The sequence below is a fragment of the Trematomus bernacchii genome, unplaced genomic scaffold, assembly GCF_902827165.1.
Source record: "Trematomus bernacchii unplaced genomic scaffold, fTreBer1.1, whole genome shotgun sequence".
NCBI lineage: Eukaryota > Metazoa > Chordata > Actinopteri > Perciformes > Nototheniidae > Trematomus > Trematomus bernacchii.
The window spans coordinates 269126-284125 of record NW_022987603.1 but is presented as its reverse complement, the minus strand read 5'-3'; the positions used below and the strand labels follow the sequence as shown (position 1 = coordinate 284125).

Here is a 15000-nt window from a genome sequence, read left to right as displayed (position 1 = left end):
TATTTTCAAGTTGTGTGTGTGTGTGTGTGTGTGTGTGTGTGTGTGTGTGTGTGTGTGTATATGTGGTGTGTGTGTGTGTGTGGTAACTTCTCAATTTTACTTTTTTGTATGCTGCTGCAATGCAAAAATGTCCCAAATTGGGATCAATAAAGTAGCTCTTATCTTATCTTATAAAGGTATTCTGGTTTAGTTTGCTTCTAAATAACTGATTCTCTGTCGGTAGTGTAGCCTAAGAGCTTGTCTTCAGTGTTGATAACAGGTATTTAGAGGACTTACTGCAGTCCGCTGGCTCCACTGTGTGTCCGCAGTCTGAACAGCAGCTCCTGAAACAGCATTAGATGAACCACCACTAGCTGTCAGTGAGCTCCGTCTGTTTCCCTTTGAAGAATTAAGCTGCTTTTATAAACGGACTTTTTTTTAGAACACAGAGGTAAGTAGATTACACAGTAGTTTATCATAGGTCTAATGTTTACACGTGTTCACTGTGCTTTTTACGTGTAAATATCTAGTTTTAATGTGGGTTTTACGTGATGCTTTTGTCAGTTAACAACCTGCTGTTGTGATGGATATTGATTGATTGAATTGATTGATTGAAAAGTTTATTAACAGCTTGTATATTGGGGTACAGTACAGTACAGCTCAAAACATACAATTGTTAAGGGGATGCAGACCAGAGAAAGACTTTCGTCTTGTTTACATCAGGGTCCCCCATTTCCAATTCATCATATCATTTAAGACATATAAGACATATTTGACATACAGATGGCTTATTTACAATTTACATACAGGTGGTTTTTTACATACAGATGGCTTATTTACAATTTTCATTTTAGATTTCGTTCTAATACATCCTAACCGGACATTTAAGACATACCAAGTCTACAGATATACAGTTTAGTAACAGAGTCTAAAATGCGAGTATATACATAGATGGGGGGGGGAAGCTGTCCATTGTACGACAGGTTGAGATTTGTACCATTACCGGGGCCAGTTTTGCAATGCTTTCCCCCGAAGGTGCTCTTTAAGAGAGGTTTTGAAGGTAAGTATAGTTTTACTTTCCTTTACAGTTGTGGGAAGAGCGTTCCACCTTGATGTGGCATAATTGCGAAACGTGTATTCCCCTTTTTTTGTGCCAAATCTGGGTTTTACATGATTTGTGGAGCTCCCTCTGGTGTTATGATCATGGTATTCCTTGACCTTTGGGAAGAATTTTGACATGTACATGGGTACCATAGAGGTGTAGTGGATCTTGTAGACCAGGCCCATTGCAAGTAGCTGTACTCTGTCGTCTACTCTAAGCCATCCTAGGTTGTCAAAGTGGGCAGAGGTGAGGTGGGTTCTAGATGAAAGGTCAAGCAGTAGTCTGACCAGTTTATTTGCGATGTTTGAAGTTTTATTTTTAGCGCCTTGGAGGTGCTATGGTACCATGACGTGCAAGCATAGTCATAGTACCCTTGAATGAGTGCTCCTGCCAGAGTTTTCAGGGTGTTTTTGTTTACCAGAGAGGAGATCCGGTATAGGAATCTAGTTCTTTGATTGACTTTTTTTATTACATTGGATGCCATTTTGTCACAGGAGAGGTTTGCCTCAAGAATAGATCCTAGGTATGTAATTTCCTTCTTACTTGTGACAATAATGTCACCCACTGCAACTGAGAAGTCGTCGGATTTGCTGAGATTATGTTTCGAACCGAAGAGAATGGACTCTGTTTTACCCAGGTTTTAACGGTTTCTGTAGCTAAGTATGCTAAGCTAATAAAGTTAGCCACATTCACAATTAGCCAGATGTGTAAAGTAACTAAGTAAACATGTACTGAAGTACAATTTTGAGGTACTTGTACTTTACTTGAGCATTTCAGTTTTTGTGTTACTGTGTACCTCTCTCGTCCACTACAGTTCAGAGGTAAATGGTGTACTTTTCCTCCACTACATGTATTTAGTAAGGGATAATGTGCACATTATCCCGCTTATTACATGGCCACATTCTCAACAAAGTAATGATATGACTCCCAATATTAATTGAAATGCTTTTATGGATTTAGAAAATGATTTAATTGATTTAAAAAATAGTTGTATTGATTTAAATTGAACATGCATCCGCTAAGGAAAATAGTCCGTTGTTACCGTTTGAAAAACGTAGCAACGGCAGGAAGGCGGAGCTTTTTGATTAGATTTGAAAACATTGTTGCTTGCTTTAAAAGTAGCACAATTCATTATGTCAAACCTTGGAAAGTATCTAGATATCCCTGCCCTAATGCCAAAGGAACTGCACACTGAATATGTGTCGCCGTTTGATGTCTATGTCTGGACCGCTGCGTAAAAAGGAGGGTTTCTGCCCCGTTACTTCTCCGCTGTTTTCTTGTCGCTCTTGTCTTGTCAGTTAGAAAAGCAAACTGTATACAGTTTGCTTTTCGGCCAAACTGTATACAGTTAAATCGAACGGACTTGTTTGTGCAGATGTGAGCGTCCTTAACAACGGTCAATAAATCCTTGACAGCGGTCTGTCTGTTCTGGATTAACAACGTGTCACGTGTTCTGAATTGACCAATCAGAATCGAGTATTCAACTAAACCATGTAATAAATGATATACACCTGAACATCAGCAGGAGAGGACTCTTTAAAGTAGAGACACTATACTGATATATACCTGAACATCTTTTGTTACCAGATTACATTCAGTTGGTGTTTACCATGTGCTCTCTATTGGACAATATGAACTTCTGAAACTATTTTTATATTTGTATTTTTAATTGCATAACAATCAAACCATCCTATATCAGGTTATCATAAATAAAAAAAGGCACCTCTATAAAGCATATATATCAAATAATAGCAACATTGTGCAGGTCTGTTCTTTCTCCTCTGGAAGACCCCCAGTAACACCAGGAACACCAGTAAGGGTCCCAGTGCTGGATACTGGGGAAAGATCAGAGGCGCCTTCTACAGTCTGATGGGTGAGAACTTTTTTTCTTCTATGATTATTTGTTAAATGCCTATGTGAATGGCATGTGCGTGTAGGGAACACTATACAAACTAAATATTAACAATTGTTATTGTGGGGGAAACTTCTGAAGCAATTGGAAACAGGACTATGGGCTCAGAACAGTCTCATAATTCACACATGCACACAGAAGGATTCACACTTGTATTTCCGGTTCCACACTTGTGTTTTTCAATGCTCACACAAATGTGTTCCGTTTCATATTCATGTAAATAAAATCTAAATACAGAAAAAAGTTTTACATATGTATTTTTGATACACACATTTGTTTTCCGTTTAAAAAACCGCTGCAACCGGCAAAACACAACCCGCTCTCTGTGCATGGATCGCTGTGCATTCGTGTGTGGGTTTTTTGAGACTCCCCTGACGGTAACCCGATTCGTACTTGTAATTTTTTCTATCTATAGCCAATCAGATGTCTCCTCCATTCTAAGCCAATCACATGAGCGCGCCCCCACGAGGGTATGATTTATTGCGTTCATGACGTAGCGCTTCATGTACGCATTTTGCGCTGTCCGGGTTAGGGTAAAATGCGTAGCATGAAGCGCTACGTCATGAACGCAATAAATGGCTATACAGGGTAGAGATTAAAAACAAATCAAATACAATCATTTAAATATCTATATATGTTAAAAACAGGTGAATACCCTCAGGTGAGTGACTGTACCCAGCTGTCATAGTAGAGAAGTAAAAAATAGACCATGATATTTAAAAAAAAATTATTGCGTAACAATATTGTGTGTGTGTGTGTGTGTGTGTGTGTGTGTGTGTGTGTGTGTGTGTGTGTGTGTGTGTGTGTGTGTGTGTGTGTGTGTGTGTGTGTGTGTGTGTGTGTGTGTGTGTGTGTGTGTGTGTGTGTGTGTGTGTGTGTGTGTGTGTATTTGAGTGGAAGATCACGCTGAAAACTTAACCGATGACAAGAAGCCAGTGTTCAAACTAAATAACCCAAATGTTGCTTTGATCTATTTTCCTGATGACAAACATGTATTTATTTGAGGGTTGCTGTATGTAGCATTTAGAAAGCTGTGGCTAACTTGAAGCTAACGTTTGATTCTTGCTCTTTGAGGTTTGATATTCATGATTAAATGCACTTAATGTAACTTTTAACCAAAGCTTTAGTAACGTTTATGGGTAAGAAGCGCTCGGTTTCTTCGTCAGTTTCATTTAAAGCATTTTTTTTGTATTCCTTTAGGATCCAGCCCTCGTGTCCGCGGCTGTGGAGGAGAGGATACAGTATCTTCTGGTATAAAAAAACACACATTCTGACCATTACAATGAATAAGAAAAACATATGTATGTGAAGAATATTGCCTTGATGTGTTTTTATTCTCTAGGATCCATCTGTGGTCTCGGCTGCCATGGAAGAAAAGATTCAACGTCTTCTGGTGAGTCAGAAATACTTTATTCCTCCTATTTAGACACAGCAAAGACACAGTGCAGATATAAGACAACAAGTTGACTAACATTTTAAACAAAAAGAAGCAAGATTAAATAATATAAGTACGCATCTACAGTAGAAATAAGTAAGTACCAGCTTTATAAAGTGAGTTAAGTTGCTGTAATACATTTTAAAGGAGCATATATATTGGTCTTTTCCTCCTCTAGGATCCAGCTGTAGTGTCGGCTGCTGTCGAGGCGAAGATGCAACGTCTCCTGGTAAATCACAGACCCTCTGGAAATGATTAAAACATCATGAACTCAAACTTATTCTGGGGTTGTTTACACGAACATGGGAGTCTTTTTGTATCTCAACATTATTAAGTGTGTGGCTTCCTTCCTCGCTTTCTATCTAAGCCACTTTGTGTGTGTGTGTGTGTGTGTGTGTGTGTGTAGGTGTAGGTGCAGGCCCTGGAGAAGTGGCTCAGCGGCCGCATCAAGGTGGGAGGAGGAAGAGGCATTTTCAAAACTATCTAGTGTTTATATTCAAGAAATGTATACAAAGAAAAGACGAAAACAAGGAAAAGAAGCCATTATTTCCAAGTAAATGCTCTGCCTTTGTCTGCACATATTAACGGTATTTACTGTGACTCAGGACCAGGCGTCGCTCCGCCTCACAGGAAGCTGCTCAGACTGTGGACGACCCGACGCAGACAAAATGGCCGACTTCGCTCTGGAGACTCATGGTCAGAGACATCAGACAACTTTGTTTTATTATAAAACTTAAAGGGGACCTATCATGCAAAATGCACCTTTGTACGTCTTGTATACATGAATATGTGTCCCCGGTGTTCCAGGGAACTCACCAAGTGTCAGAAAACACAACCCTCTCTCTTTTCCTCCATACCCAAAATCTCTAAAAACGGGGCTGCAACGGATCTGATAAAAACTGATCCAGATTTGAAAATAGTCTGACATCAGTGACGAGGAGCTCCGCCTATATGGCCAACTCTCCACCTATCAGGGGAATGAGAGGTTGCCGTGGCATGGTAACAGCATGGTAACAGCATGGTAACAGCATGGTAACAGCATGGTAACAGCATGTTAACAGCATGGTAACAGCATGGTAACATGACGCTCGTAACTCGGCCCCCTCCTTTGCAGGGGGGCGTGGTCAGCTGCAGCGAATGCAAAGACAGGCTGGAGGAGAGCAAAATAGAGCGAAATGAGGCATGGCTAAAATGCATGATCTGTTTGGTATTTTGAAAAAGAAAACGTATAAATATGCCTTATATAGGTATGGCCCTACAATATATTATTCAAATATAGCATGATAGGTCCACTTTAATTATCTCTGAGAGCTTCTTACAATTCAGGGCAACAATCACAGCTACAAATCTGTGTGTGTGGTGTTGTGTGTGTGTGTGTGTGTGTGTGGTTGTGTGTGTGGTGTGTGTGTGTGTGTGTGTGTGGTGTGTGTGTTGTGTGTGTGTGTGTGGTGTGTGTGTGGTGTGGTGTGTGTGTGTGTGTGTGTGTGTGTGTGTGTGTGGTGTGTGTGTGTGTGTGTGTGTGTGTAGGAGCACGTGTGATCAGCACCAGGTGTTCTGAGACGTATTACAAGCTCAGGCCGGTTTCCCCTCTGTTTGGTTTCCGTCGGTTTGGTTTCCCTCGCTGGTATCCATCAGAGAGCCCAAGCAGCATCGTCATCCAGGTATCTCACATTTACCTCCTCTAATACTTTCTCACATTGACCTCCTCTAAACCTTTCTCACATTGACCTCCACTAACCTTTCTTCTCAGTAAGATAAAACCCTCCTCTCCTCGTTTCTCCCAGGGTTCCCCGGTGCTGTTGGCGGGTCAATGTTGGCCGTTTCACGGTGCGCAGGGCACGCTCCTGATCTCCCTCTCTCACCCCAATCACCGTGAGTCACGTGACCCCTCGCCCACATCCCCCGATACAACTCTCCCACCGGACGCATCGACTCTCGCCCCCGAGACACCTCCAGGTCTACGTGAGTCACCCCAGAGAATATTGTCGTGTCAAATAATCATTTCAAACATATACTCTTATTGTCTTTTTTTTACACTGTTAAATTGTAATGTTTAGTCTTGTAATGTGTTTAACAGAGACATATGTTAAGGATTTACATATCAAGCAGACGAACTCGTCATGAAGCCCGCAGATAATAAAACCCACCCATTTAGAGGGAAGATATGATTGGTCAATTGTACTGTCATTGACATTACTCTCTCGTTGAGTTTACTATAGCGGCCCTCTGTGAATTCACAGCAGGACCAATCAGCTCCTGTCTTCACAGTAACTCGCCAGGACGCGCCTTCTTTCATTTAACCCTTCACATTCAAACTGAAACTGAATAGGGCAGATTCGAAGGATTTATTTCTTTGGAAATGTTATTTTAAATACAATTAAATCAAGTTATTTGGTAAAACTAATGAAAAATATAACAAAAAGAATATATTAAAAATTGTTTTTAATATTATTATTTTGTAGAATATCTTAGGCCCTCAGAGTGGCCCTCTCTCAGGGCCCTCTAGGGCCACTCTGAGGGCTCGCCACTGGTGACTGTAAGCTGTGTTCTGGGTGCAGAACTTCTTTATCCTCTGAGGTTGAATTTGCTCTGTTCCTACATTCGATTTCACTTGTATATTGACTTTCTTTATTACTTTATTAAATATAACATGAATAATTTCCTCCGCAAATATCAGCCAAAAAACAGCTGTCACTTAATCCATGTCCACGCACTGTTTATCAGGCTTTTTGGTTTGTTTTGGTACACTAGCTACAGAGACCTTTACATCAGTTTGTCACCCTCTGTATTTGATCTGTGTCTCCCAGGGCATGAGGGAGGAGTCAGAGGAAGGCTCTCTGCTCGGGGACCTTCACCTACGATGAGAACGGAGAATCTACGCAGACGTTCAAACTGCCCGTGAGTTTCAGACTGAGGAATATCGATGTTAAAATGACTTGCATTGTGAACAGGCTAGTCATTAGATTAGATTCACTATTGATCTGTAATGGCAGCCTGTTTACAAGACATTGAGTTCAAAATAAACTAAAAGCATTAACAGTGAATACAGAAAAAAAGATGAATATCTATAGAATAACAATCAGAAAGAAAAATGTAATGTCGTTTTATTTATCTCTTACATTTCCCTTATTCCCCTCCTCCTCCTCTCTCCCTCCTCCTCTCCCTCCTCCTCCTCCTCCTCTCCTCCTCTCCCTCCTCCTCCTCCTCCTCCTCCTCCTCCTCCTCCTCCTCCTCCTCCTCTCAGATCTCCAGTGTTGTCTATGTTACAAGACCCTATGCTAAATAAGACCCCTATGCTAAATAAGAACCCTCATAAGACCCGATGCTCAATAAGACCCTATCAATAAGACCCTATGCTCAATAAGACCCTATGCTCAATAAGACCCTATCAATAAAGACCCTATGCTCAATAAGACCCTATGCTCAATAAGACCCTATGCCTAAATAAGACCCTATTCTCAATAAGACCCTATCAATAAGACCCTATGCTAATAAGACCCTATGCTAAATAAGACCCTATGCTCATAAGACCCTATCAATAAGACCCTATGCTAAATAAGACCCTATTCTCATAAAGACCCTATCAATAAGACCCTATGCTCAATAAGACCCTATGCTAAATAAGACCCTATGCTCAATAAGACCCTATGCTAAATAAGACCCTATTGCTAAATAAGACCCTATTGCTAAATAAGACCCTATGCTCAATAAGACCCTATCAATAAGACCCTATGCTCAATAAGACCCTATGCTCAATAAGACCCTATGCTCAATAAGACCCTATGCTAAAATAAGACCCTATGCTCAATAAGACCCGATGCTCAATAAGACCCTATGCTAAATAAGACCCTATGCTAATAAGACCCTATGCTCAATAAGACCCTATGCTCAATAAGACCCTATCAATAAGACCCGATCAATAAGACCCTATCAATAAGACCCTATGCTAAATAAGACCCGATCAATAGACCCTATCAATAAGACCCTATCAATAAGACCCTATGCTCAATAAGACCCTATAATAAATAAGACTATGCTAAATATTAGCTTCAGACACGTAAACATTGATGGTAAAGGTATTACTGAGTTTACCAATAAGTTGTAAAATGCTGAATAAGCACCGAAACTTTCATGATATTATTCTCGGTTGTTTCCGTGGAACGGCCGAATGTTGTGTCACGGTAATGTTGCGGCTGCAAGGCATTGTGGGGCAGCATGTTCTCCTTTCCTTTCGTTAAGGAAGGTCCAGTGTTTCCTAAGCTAAAGGAGGTTATAAAGGAAGTTTCCTAGCTCCTTTCCTAGCTCCTTTCCTATCATCTTTAAATGTCCGTTTGAGTCATATTTAAAAGCTGTTGAACGGCTCTCTGTGCTCTGTCCTGAAAACATTACATTTATGATTCTTTCCTAGGTTTATTTTTGTAAATGTGTTTACTTTTCTGAAATAATAAAAGCCAAACTTAAAGAGTAAATTCAGACGTTTCTTGCCGTTGCTGCCGACTGTGTTTGAATTGATTAATGTCAAAATTAAAGAGTGTTTGAGTAAAACTGATGTTTGTCTGAATGATTTAATTAAATATTGTTGCATTTAGTTTTACATAAGGTCTTGTAGACTTTCTACTACCGTTAGCTCTTCAGAACCAACTTTAATTTAAAATATGGAAGCCCTGTGCCCTGAGACCAGTTTCACCCAAAGTACGGAATACGGTTCAGAACTCTTGACTTTTTCAGAACTGTGATTTCAGGTGTTTTTTTCCGAATTTTGACTTTTCTTCAGGATTCGGAATGTGTTTCTCAAAATGTTGACTTTTTCCTAGAAATCCGACCTTTTTCATAAAGTTGACATTTGTACTTTTTTTTTCCGAACTACGACTTTTTCTTAGAGATATTACTTTTTCTTAGAAATATGACTTTTCCTCGAATACTGACTACATGACATGTTACTTGTTAGACGCTTTTATCCAAAGCGACTTACATACTCAATACTGTGGACAATCCCCACAGGAGCACTTTGGGGTGAAGTGTCTCAGGGACACAACGACATGCTGACTGCAGTGGGGTTTGAACCTGATCCGAACACCAAGGCTCTATTCACTGCGCAACACACCTCCCCTAGACTAGAAACATATTGTAATCTCCCCTGTGAACGGGTGGAGAAAATAAGCATTTTTCTGTCACAAGTTTAACCGCAACTCTACTTTTTCAGAACTGTGATATTTTTTCATTTCAGGTTTTTTTTCTTCCGAATTTAGATTTTTCTTCCTTCAGGATTCGAATTTTTTTCTCAACATTTTCACTTTTTTCCTAGAAATCCTGACTTTTTTCAGAAATTGGAATTTTTTTTCAGAAATCCGACTTTTTCCTAGAATTCGGACTTTTTTCATAATATTTTATTTTTTCAGAATGACTCTTTCTTAGAAAGATGTGGATTCCTAGAATTCTTACTTTGTTCATAATTTTGTCTTTTTCTTAGAATTCTTACTTTTTCTTAGAATTCCGACTTTTTTCATAATTTTGACTTTTTCCAAAAATCCTGACTTTTTTTCAGAAATCCGAGCTCTTCTCTCTGATTTGATTTCTCCGCTCTAACTTGTTGTAGTTTTCATCTCAGCCGCCGGCCCGCGTTTGCATCTCATCTTCGGCAGCTGTTTGGTGGAAACAAATTGTTTTCATAATTTTGAATTTTTTTTCCAAGATATGACTTTTTCTTAGAATTCAGACTTTTTAAAACTAGTTTTTATCAGAAATCTGACATTTCTTCCTTTTTTTCAGAAATCCGACTTTCTTAGAATTCTCTTTTTTTTTTTTTTTTTTTTTACTTTTTGGTTCTGAAATCTGACTTTTTTTCATGATTTTGACTTTTTTCTTAGAATTCTGACTTAATCATTTAGACTTTTCTTTCATCAATCAGACTTTTTCCTAGAATTCTGACTTTTATCAGAAATCCGAGCTCTTGTCTCTGATTTCTCCTCTCTAACTTGTTGCTATAGTTTTCGTCTCAGCCTTTTCGTAGCATCTCATCCTCGGCAGCTGTTTGGTGCGTACGAGACAGACAAACTGCAACCGACTGCTTTGACTTTTCAAATTCAACCAAATGTGTGAGTTGCCGTTAAAGATCTACGTCTTCAGAAGGAACCAATGGGCTTGGAGCTGACAGGAAGTCAGAAAAGAACATATTGATGGTGTGGTATTTTCAAGTTTCAGTACCTCATCATTCAGTCAGTGGTGGAACAACAACATGTTTTCAGTCCCTCATCATTCAGTCAGTGGAACAACAACATGTTTCAAGTACCTCATCATTCAGTCAGTGGAACAACAACATGTTTCAGTCCCTCATCATTCAGTCAGTGGAACAACAACATGTTTCAGTACCTTATCATTCAGTCAGTGGTGGAACAACAACATGTTTCAGTACCTCATCATTCAGTCAGTGGTGGAACAACAACATGTTTCAGTACCTCATCATTCAGTCAGTGGAACAACAACATGTTTCAGTACCTTATCATTCAGTCAGTGGAACAAACACAACATGTTTCAGTACCTCATCATTCAGTCAGTGGAACAACAACATGTTTCAGTACCTCATCATTCAGTCAGTGGTGGAACAACAACATGTTTCAGTACCTCTCATCATTCAGTCAGTGGTGGAACAACAACATGTTTCAGTACCTATCATCATTCAGTCAGTGGAACAACAACATGTTTCAGTACCTCATCATTCAGTCAGTGGAACAACAACATGTTTCAGTACCTTATCATTCAGTCAGTGGAACAACAACATGTTTCAGTACCTTATCATTCAGTCAGTGGTGGAACAACAACATGTTTCAGTACCTTATCATTCAGTCAGTGGAACAACAACATGTTTCAGTACCTCATCATTCAGTCAGTGGTGGAACAACAACGTTTTCAGTACCTCATCATTCAGTCAGTGGAACAACAACATGTTTCAGTACCTCATCATCATCAGTCAGTGGAACAACAACATGTTTCAGTCCCTCATCATTCAGTCAGTGTGGAACAACAACATGTTTCAGTACCTTATCATTCAGTCAGTGGAACAACAACATGTTTCAGTACCTTATTATTCAGTCAGTGGAACAACAACATGTTTCAGTACCTCATCATTCAGTCAGTGGAACAACAACATGTTTCAGTACCTTATCATTCAGTCAGTGGTGGAACAACAACATGTTTCAGTACCTTGCAGTAGAAGTAAAGGCCGACGGTCACCAGCAGCAGAGTCAGGAGCAGGACGACGGCTCGGATGATAAAAGGTCCTGGATCTGATGGAACACATGGACAGCATCACATCAAGAGTCAGCAAACACTCTGTAGAGACCTGAACCCTGAAATCACTGCAGCATGGAGTCATTTATAATACATAGCTGTATTAGTTACATTAAACTGATAGTACTCATGTTGATACTCCAATGTAAACTAGAACTGATTAGACAATCAACCGGTTGGTGTGGAAAAATATGTGAAGGAATAATAAGTTGTCAGGAGTCTGGTATCCTGATGAACTGGACATTTTGTGGCAGCTAAAGCGTCATCTTCATCTTCACACACTTGGGAAGAAAAAGACAAAGTCTTCCAGAAGAAGACTCTTGAAGTCAGCAAACACTCTGTAGAGACCTGAACCCTGAAGCCACTTCAGCATGGAGACTCCTCTCTCTCTGATGTGGCCTCTGGTGAGACTTTAATATGTGGCCTGACATGTTTCCAGACCGTAGGAGAAGCTGCTGTATCTCTTACATCCAGCAGTCAGTACTCAGGTCCAGACTCTAATGTAGACTAGACTTCACTGGAGAACCAACCGAACAGTGAGGAAACACAAAAGATGAAACAAAGAGGCCTTTGTGCATGAGACCAGGACCATAAACCCCGACTGAAGGAGAGGTTCTGGTCCAGGTTCTGCTGGATTCTTGTTGTTCTGAATTTTCAAGTCATTTGGACAAAAGTGAAATATGTAAATACTATGGTAGATACAAACAACAACAAAATGAACATATGTTACAGTGATTTAATTGTAATACACATTTAAAAATGATGCCCAAATAACTACATACAGATGCTGGTTAGAAAAAAACATGTTTTCATGCTTTGACAAGTGTGCAGACAAGACGCTGAGGAAACACTTTTAAAATGTTTTCTGCATGGAGATCAGGCTAAGCTAACATGTAGCTGCTCCGTCCAAACTCACAACAACGTCACACAGACATAAATAAAGCAGTGACTGTGGTCTCCATGCCACAGACAGTCTGTGGTTTGTATATTTATAACTTTCCCCAGTTTCTGAATAGATATAGTGAGCTGTGAGCTCTGTGTGCTAACAGCTAACAGCTAACAGCTAACGGCTGATGTTCTGGTTTCCTTATTAAACGTCAGTGACGTCAGACTGAGATCCTTACTGCTGATTGGCTAACGCGAGACAGCATCAGGCGAATTTGACTCAGAACATGAAAAAATTGAACTCTCATGGATGACGCAAGTCGCGTTAATAGCATCAGTCGCGCCGCTGGCGCTAAACTGCGACGTTCTGCGTCTTTGCATTGACTTTACATGTAATCGCGACGCTCGAAGATTCACATTGCATCCGGTGTGAGTGTACCTTAACAATTAGCATCCATCTGTTAACCCTTTTTCAAAAAAATGTGTATTCATCTATTCAATATTATACATGAACATCATACATGTTACATACAACAGACAAAGTCCAGGGGCAGACATACAAAGCAACAAGACATTACATACAGTAAATAAAGAAAAAAGGAAAGAGAAAGTTAGTTTTGATTGCCTTCTTATTCCTAATGTTTTTAATAGTGCTAATATATTATTTAAATTCTTGATAGAAATATACAAAATTTGGTTTGGAGTCAGCCCATTTCATTTTATGGATATGAAATGTCTCTACAAATATAATTAACTGCTCAAAAAGACCAAACCTTTATCCATACTATCATCCCTGAAGCACATCAGAATGTCTCTGTCCTGGAGTTGAACCTTTTGTCCCGTCTTTCTTCTAATAAAACATCATACCACAATATTCTACAATACAAGCATTCATAAAATAAATGGCCAATAGTTACTTCTTGTAGATTACAAAATGTACAGGAATATTCAATATCAAGTCCAAATCGTTGCAGTGTCTTTTTTAGATATATTGTGTCTACAATTTTAAAAGAAACCTCCTGAACTTTATTGTTGAGCAAACGTTTTTCCAATTAACCAAATTCATTTCCTATTGATGTCTCCATGAAGTGAAGCCCAGAAGAATCTTCCTCTGGGCAGAGCACAGTTTGAATGCAGTTCCTAATGTATATGTTGGAGCATTTGTTCTTGGTAATGTCCACTTCACCAAGGAATACACTGCTAGAAAGATGAACCACTGAAACCTCCGTATCTGAACATCTGAGAAGCTGCAGCACACTTCTTGGCAAAGCATCAGAAACCACTGCATATTCTGTTGGTGTAACCGGTAGGTGACATTTAGAAAGGAATTCATTGTATTTTAGTAATTGCCCATCAGCATTAACAAGTTGTCTAACTAATCAAATATCACGTTCAACCTTTATATATACAGTCTATGTGTTCAACCCATCTTTCATAATATAGAGGTTTTCTTTTATATTGAATATTCCTGTTGTTCCAAATGTAATCATTGGTTGGTGAAAGATTGTGTTTGTAAATGAGTTTCCAGGCCAGCAGGGCTAGCTTATGAACGTTTGATAATTGTAAAGGCAATTTCTCAATATTATAATCACATGTAAGTAGAAATGTGACCCCACCTGTTGAATTAAATATATATTTTAGGGAAGGTATTCCAAATGTTGGCTTTTTCTCTAATCAAGTTGGTTAACCATTTCACTTTGAAAGTATTATTTAAGGTTTCAAAGCTTAGCACCTCTAAACCACCATTTATTTGACTATTGCATAGGATATCTTTCCTTAAAGTGGACCTATCATGCTATATTATAATAATATAGTGTAGGACCATACCTATATAAGGCATATTTATACTTTTTTTTTTTCAAAATACCAAACATCATGCATTTTAGCCATGCCTCATTTCGCTCAATTTGAAAAATGTTAGCTCTGTTTTTGCAAGGGCTGATTCTGTGAAAACAGCACCATCTACAGGCCTGGCATATGTACTACAACAGCGTCTCCAGCGCTTTCGAACGGCAATGGCCATGGCTGTCTCCTCCTGATTGGTGGAGTTGGCCCAATAGCCGTAGCGCCACCGTCCTGACGTCAGGACAGTGTTCAAATCTGGATCAGTTTTTATCAGATCCGTTGCAGCCCCTTTTTTAGAGATTTGGGTATGGAGGAAAATAGAGAGGGTTGTGTTTTCTGACACTTGGTGAGTTCCCTGGAACACCGGGGACACATATTCATGTAGAAAAGACGTACAAAAGTGCACTTTGCATGATAGGTCCCCTTTAAGTAATGGCATTTATTCCTCCATATGAAATTAAATAGGATCTTATCTAATTGTTTGTATATTATAGTATGCACTTCTTGTGATAAGGAAACATAGACCGATCTGGAAATGTCCTCAGCTTTGGATAA

At 39.4% G+C, this 15000-nt stretch overlaps 2 protein-coding genes and 1 long non-coding RNA gene across 3 annotated transcripts in view; 1 reads left to right on the top strand and 2 right to left on the bottom strand.

Annotated features, from left to right (window-relative positions):
* LOC117482610 (scavenger receptor cysteine-rich type 1 protein M130-like) overlaps nt 1-15000 on the bottom strand; it is a 44147-nt gene that overhangs the window by 8029 nt on the left and 21118 nt on the right. The window contains exon 6 of the transcript XR_004555901.1: nt 11629-11711. The gene's annotated coding sequence lies outside the window, so the exon portion shown is untranslated. The remainder of the gene's footprint in view (nt 1-11628; nt 11712-15000) is intronic.
* Nucleotides 1-15000, bottom strand: part of LOC117482611 (scavenger receptor cysteine-rich type 1 protein M130-like) — a 49781-nt gene that overhangs the window by 30086 nt on the left and 4695 nt on the right. The gene's annotated exons all lie outside the window — the stretch shown is intronic.
* On the top strand, nt 3970-4658 carry LOC117482613. Its single transcript, XR_004555902.1, has 3 exons — nt 3970-4244; nt 4336-4386; nt 4607-4658. It is a non-coding gene; the product is annotated as an uncharacterized LOC117482613 (long non-coding RNA).